Genomic DNA, 7,225 nt, shown 5'->3' with positions numbered 1-7,225 from the left:
TTTGAAATTCCAAATTACTTTTACATATAATAACTAATTAAAATTAAAACGTATAATCCACGGGCCAAATCCAACAACATTCCACTCATTTCCATATTGTCTACTGCTGCTTTGCGCTAAAGGATGGAGGTGAATAGTTGAGATGGAGGCCCTATAGCAGGCTAATTCAAAATACTTTCTACTTGGTCTTTACAGAAGAAGTCTGCCAACCCCTACTTAAAGATAAAAAAGATGGTTATCACTCCCTTTTCACAGATGAGGAAACTGGAGCAAGGAGGTAAAGCAATTAATCCAAGGCCAAAAGGAAGTGTCAGATTCCCACACGGAATTCAACTTTCCTGCCCTCCTGAATTTAGTACAGTCACTGCAAAAACACACACTATTTTACTGAGGACCCTGATAAACATGAAAAAAAAAAGAGAGAGAGAGAGAGAGAAACTCATATGAATTGTCAAAACAGGTCCTAAGACAGCAAACTCAGCAACCTTTCTCAAATATAGGAAAAGTATCACTCAAACTAGTGCAGTGGCATTAAGCACACTATCAGCTGAAAAATTTTCAATCTGAGATTTCTGCCCTTAATTTTAAAATTATTGCTGTGATGATTTAAATCAAAGTGTTATCGTAATAATGCTGCTCCCCTAATACTCCAGATTTACTGAAATCTGGAAACCCAATGTATCAAAATACTAAGTGGGGCCACAGATAAGGTTTTACTAAAACAGAGTGTTCTGGATGGATTTGTCTCGACTCTGATCCTGTTTTAACATGACGACCTCTAGGGTGGCCAAAGTTTGAACCATGTAGGTAACAGCATAACTCTTAGTAAAGGGAAGTTCTTATTTCCTCGTAGAAATTTATTTTCTTAACCCTAGCAACAGATGACTGTTAGCAGCCCAATTCTGCCAGCAGGGCATATCTAGTCCCTCCAGGAATGGTTTCTTAAATGTAAGTAATAAGCACGGGACCCCAAAGGGAGGGAGCCAAGGGTCTTGGCTAAAAAGTACTATTATTGGGCCCTCAACCTCTTTGAAAACAGAGGTGCCAGTGGTCCCCACACAGTAGACAAAGCTTCCATGTTAATAAGCCTCTGCCCCCAAAGAGGGGAACCTCTTCCTGTGCTACAGCAAGCTGTTTAAACACGCGTGTTCTGGGGACAGGAGGCCAACTCTGGCCGAAAACGCAGGCCAGACGTGAAAGAAGGGGTACCAGAATTCCAGGGAGCAATGGGGAAGGAATGGCATCCCCGGATGGGGAAACCCGTGCTGATGCACCCCGGGAGTGCGCCAGCTTTCAAGGGCCCAGCGGGGGCCCCAGTTCACAGGGTTGGCAGACAAGCCCTAATTTCCTCTGCCTTAAGCGGGGCAGGCTGGAAATGAGTGTGCCTCAGGGGTCCCGGCTCTCCCCACCCCAGCTCCTCTGCGTGCCAGCCCGCCGGTGCCAGAGTGGATACGTGCGCACACGAGTGCCCGCAGGCGAGGGCCGAGATGCCCAGCTCCCCGCCGTGGTGCGGGACGGGACCTGCTGCCCAGCCCGGACGGCCCCCTCTGCCGCGCCCCCTGGGCCGGGCCGCGGGCGCAGATGCCCACTTACCCGACTTGTTGCTGCAGCTGCTGCTGCTGCCACGACGGTGCTACTGCTGCGGGAACGAAGCGGTTTTCAGCAGAGCCGTAAATCAGGCTGAGCGGGCCTGCTCTCACCCCCCGCGCACCCCCGCGCCGGGACCAAAGCGGCTTCCAGGGCGGAGCGTGGCGCGTGCCAGCTGGGGCGGCGTGCGCGGTTGCCGGGACCCCGCGCGCGGAGAGAGCTTTCGCCTCGGGGGTCCCGGACCGCCGTGGTCCCGCGGGGGACACCCCAGCTCTTCCCGGCTGCCGAGAGCACCGTCTGCCCTCTCCCAGCCGCGGAGCGGGATGGGGCTCAGGATTCCACTGACATCACCGGCAGAGGTGCCGGGATCTCTCCCCGCTCCGGGGGAGGAAGGGGGAAAGCGTGCCAGCCTCTGAAGCGCTGCGCTTTCTGCAGGCCCTGGCAGGGTTTGTTTGGACTTTACAGTTATCGGGGAGCGGGAGAGTGTGCGTCAGGATGAAGCACGGCCGGGCATCTTCTTTGAAAATCTGCCGGCAGGAAGATGCGGGTGTTTATGTTAGGACCTCTTCATTCTGTCATCCCAGAATAACTAGCCTCGATAGTCCATACTTCCTAGCGGAGTATGCTGGTGCTGAGTTAACTGGCAGAACTAAGTCTAGAAAAGTATATGGGTTGTGAATAAAGAAATGAGACCCCTACCATTCGCACTCCCATCTCTGAGATACACCCTCCCCCTGTCCCCCCAAGCAGAAGGGAAGATTTCCCATCCTAAAGAGAGGTTTCTTCCTTTCTAAAGGACACAGATGACTCAGCTTTTTTTTTTTTTTAACCTCTTTTGGAATATTCCTAGTCTAACTGTTGAAATGAAACCAGAATAAAAGTTACCATTGGGTTTTCTTGTCAAAAAGAGATTTTGTTCATCTGCAGTTACTCTGATGAATCTTAACTCCACAGGGTGTCTCTATTCTCAGAAGGTACTGTTACTCATTTCAACCTTGATTTTAACTGTAAATATCTCAGTAATTATCTCAGATTTGGGGGAGGGGTGCAAATGAATTATCACATCAATGTAATTAAGAGTCCAGGCTCTGGAGTTAGGCTTGATTCAAATCCTAGTTCTGGAATTCAAATGTGTTTTATAGTAAATATGGTGATTACATTTACCAGAAATTGACCTTAGAAGAACTGAACAGGGCCCCCTGTTTGTATAAAGCTCCTGTGAAGGGAATGCAGGTCAGATTACTGTTCCTTCTGCATGTCTGCAACAGGCATGTGTATGCAGAGTCCCCTGGGTTGCAGAAGTAAGTGACCTGAAGAGCAGAGACAGTCCTTTGGAATCAGACAAAGCATTTCACACACTGTCAGGTAATTACGAAAATCCAGGGTGATTATGAGTGAACTTGTTTCAGGCTGACTGAGGATTGATTTAAGTAGCATCTGCTGCTAGGTCTTCATCTCCCTAATGCAACTAATTGCATTCATGTTTTGTTTTTCCACCAGTGTAATGGTGTACCTACTATGTGCCAGTACTTGCATCACTTGCATCAGTTAATCACTTGCATCATTTAAGCTTCAGAGTCAGAGCTGTAATCTGGCTTTTTAGCCTTCACCAGAATAATCTACTAGAGCACTCTATTTCTGTTAAATTTCGTTGGCATGGCAACCACCAAGCAACACCATGGAAAGTGCCTTAAATCCCACAGCAGTCTGTTAGCCAGAGTGAGTGAAAGAGCACAGAGTATACGGAGGCTAAAAATAGGCAATTTACAGGGAGGTTTCCCCTTCCCCACTAGGAGGAGTGCAACTTACTTGCTCCCTTTAGTGGAGTCAAGTCTTCCCTGGTGGCTCAGAAGTAAAGAATCCACCTGCAATGCAGAAGACTTGAGTTTGATCCCTGTGTCCGGAAGATCCCCTGAAGGAGGAAATGGCAACGCAGTATTCTTGTCTGAAGAATACCATGGACAGAGGAACTTGGACTACAGTCCATGGGGTCACAAAGAGTCGGACACAACTGAGCAACTAACACTTTGGTGGGATCAAACATGAGCCAATTGAGAGAGTGCTCAAATTTTCCAGTTTACAGGTTTCTTCACCCCAACACCTGGACTGGAAATGTGCAGACTCAAGGTCTAACACCAGTTTCACTCCCTCATTAGCTGTGTGAGATTCAGTCCAAGAGGGGCAACATCTCTGGGCTTTAGTGCCATTACTTATAAAAGGCAGGGCCTGGAATGGACCAAGGGCTCTCCAGTGCTACAATCTTAGTTGCTAGTTCAGTTAATGTGTTTGTCATTTCCTTGCTAGTATGGATGGGGTGTCTAGCAAAGAGGGCATGGCAGGCAGGTGTGGTGGTGATACAGTTTGTCATTTGTCAACAGGCGATTTGGCAAAAATGAGGTCATCTCTGGTAATAACAGCTGACATATGGCATGTTTACCACATGCTAAGGAAGGTTCTAAGTGATTTTCACATAATATGCCATTTAACCTTCCTAACTGGGCCAAGAGAGAAATTACTGGTGTCCCTATTTCATAAGTGAGAGTGTGTGTATGAGTGTGTGAGTGTGCAAGCATACATGCTTAGTTGCTGAGTCATGTCCAACTCTTGGCATCCTGACAGACCTCCTCTGTCCATGGAATTCTCCAGGCAAGAATACTGGAGTGGGTTGCCATTCCATTCTCTAGGGGATCTTCCCAACCCAGGGATCAAACATGGGTCTCCTGCACTGCAAGTGGATTCTTTACCATTTGAGCCATCAGGGAAGCCCCATAAATGAGTAAGCTGAGTCATAAAAATAATATAATTAATAGATCATATTTACACAAGTAGTAAATTATTTGGGCTTCCCAGGTGCCGCTAGTGGTAAATTATTTAGTTGGAATTTAAACACTGCTGCTGCTGCTGCTGCTAAGTCTCTTCAGTCACGTGTGATCCCAAAGACAGCAGCCCACCAGGCTCCCCTGTCCCTGGGATTCTCCAGGCAAGAACACTGGAGTGGGTTGCCATTGCCTTCTCCAACACGTGAAAGTGAGAAGTGAAAGTGAAGTCGCTCAGTCATGTCTGACTCTTAGCAACCCCATGGACTGCAGCCCACCAGGCTCCTCCGCCCATGGGATTTTCCAGGCAAGAGGACAGGAATGGGGTGCCATTGCCTTCTCCAATTTAAACACAGACTACCTAAATTCAGAACCTATGCTTGACCATTATTCCATTGTACCCCTAGTGCTCAGATCATTGCCTGACCCCCCAAGGGTCCTCAAAAACTAACTGTTGAATGTGCAATGCATGACTGCTATGTTAGAAGATTCTCAGTGAGTATTATTCACAAAACTTCAAAGCCCGGTGTTCCTTTCTTAGTAGTTTATAATATGAAAATAAACCTTTGAGACGTCTCCCCTAAGAAAATGGTTGGGGGCGGGTAGAAAACATATTGCTATGGAATAAAATATACAGAAAAAGATACAGTTAAAATACAAGTATTGTTAGGTAATGAGTTTGGATTACGTGAAAAATGAATTATGCAACTGATGTTTTGTCAAAATAGGGCCTATTTTCTAGGACCTACACCTAGGCCATTTTCTTCTGTTTTAGTTGAAAGTTATATTTGTTTCTAAAAGCAAGAGGGGGGAAGTGGGCACTTATAAGTATAGGCATGGAGAACTGAACTTGAGAATAACATATAGGCTATAGAAATAAATCTTCTGATTGGGAAGAAGAATTCCCCCCACCTGCCCCATCTCAGCCTTCCACGGCAGTACAGGAGTGGTTTTCTAGGGTTAAGAGAGAGGTATTTTATCAGGTGGCTCAGAACTAAGATCATAAGGTGAATTAAAAAGATAACTTCTTTGGAACATTATTATTGTAAGGTGAAATTAATGATGTACATCAGTCTTGACCTTCTAGTTTAATTCCTCTCTAAAAATGAGTTGTTAGTGTATTTTGAACTTTTTATTGGAGACAAGTATACATATAATAGTTTTTCATATGGTAAGTGTAAATCCTAACGAATTTCACAACCAGATACATTCCTGTGACCAACATCTAGATCAGGAAACAGGGTGATTTCCTGCTTCTCACAACACTCCTTGGTATTCCTATTAAACACTTGTACCCTCCTCCATTAGTGTAACCATCGTCCTGACTTGTATCACAGAGGGGCTTAGGCTTGCCTCTGTGTGCTTCATGTAAATAAAATCCTATTGTATGGACCCTTTTTGGTTTTAGTAGATACTGCCTAATAGTAGTCAAGAATGTACCAGTTTACAAACCTTCTAACAATGTATGAGAGTTCCAAATGGTACCTACACATCCCTTTCAACTCTTGGCATTTTCTGACTTTAGCCATTCTGGTGAGTGTGTAGTAGTAATCTCAAGCTGTGGTTTAATTTAGAAGTTCCTGATGGCCTTTCCATACTGTTCATGGGGTCCTCAAGACAAGAATACTGAAGAATGCTAAAGAATGCTCCAACTACCATGCAATTGCACTCATCTCACACGCTAGCAAAGTAATGCTCAAAATTCTCCAAGCCAGACTTCAACAGTACGTGAAACATGATCTTCCAGATGTTCAAACTGGATTTAGAAAAGGCAGAGAGGAAACAGAGATCAAATTGCCAACATCTGTTGGATCATCGGAGAAGGCAATGGCACCCCACTCCAGTACTCTTGCCTGAAAAATCCCATGGATGGAGGAGCCTGGTAGACTGCAGTCCATGGGGTCACTAAGAGTCAGATATGACTGAGCGGCTTCACTTTCACTTTTCACTTTCATGCATTGGAGAAGACAATGGCACCCCACTCCAGTACTCTTGCCTGGAAAATCCCATGGACGGAGGAGCCTGGTAGGCTGCAGTCTATGGGGTCGCTGAGAGTCAGACACGACTGAGCGACTTCACTTTCACTTTTCACTTTCATGCATTGGAGAAGGAAATGGCAACCCACTCCAGTGTTCTTGCCTGGAGAATCCCAGGGACGGGGGAGCCTGGTGGGCTGCCGTCTATGGGGTCGCACAGAGTCGGACACGACTGAAGCGACTTAGCAGCAGCAGCAGTTGGATCATCGAAAAAGCAAGAGAGTTTCAGAAAAACATCTACTTCTGCTTTATTGACTATGCCAAAGCCTTTGACTGTGAAGATCACAACAAACTGGAAATTCTTCAAGATATGGGAATACCAGACCACCTGACCTGCCTCTTGAGAAATCTCTATGCAGGTCAAAAAGCAACAGTTAGAACTGGATGTGGAACAACAGAATGGTGCCAAATCGTGAAAGGAGTATGTCAAGGCTGTATATTGTCACCCTGCTTATTTAACTTATATGCAGAGTACATCATGTGAAATGCTGGGCTGGATGATGCACAAGCTGGAATCAAGATTGCTGGGAGAAGTATCAATAACCTCAGATATGCAGGTGATACCACACTTATTGGCAGAAAGTGAAGAGGAACTAGAGCCTCTTGATGAAAGTGAAAGAGGAGAGTGAAAAAGTTGGCTTAACACTCAACATTCAGAAAACTAAGATCATGGCATCTGGTCCCATCATTTCATGGCAAATAGATGGGGAACCATGGAAACAATGACAGACTTTGTTTTGGGGGGCTCCAAACTCACTGCAAATGGTGACTGCAGCCATGACATTA

General features: G+C 45.8%; 1 long non-coding RNA gene across 1 annotated transcript in view; it reads left to right on the top strand.

Moving 5' to 3' along the window:
• The window catches only part of LOC132344132 (uncharacterized), a 70,430-nt gene that overhangs the window by 735 nt on the left and 62,470 nt on the right, over positions 1-7,225 (top strand). The window lies entirely within an intron of this gene.

The sequence above is a fragment of the Bos taurus genome, chromosome 28, assembly GCF_002263795.3.
Source record: "Bos taurus isolate L1 Dominette 01449 registration number 42190680 breed Hereford chromosome 28, ARS-UCD2.0, whole genome shotgun sequence".
Classification (NCBI taxonomy): Eukaryota; Metazoa; Chordata; class Mammalia; order Artiodactyla; family Bovidae; genus Bos; species Bos taurus.
This window is presented reverse-complemented; position numbering and strand designations above follow the sequence as displayed.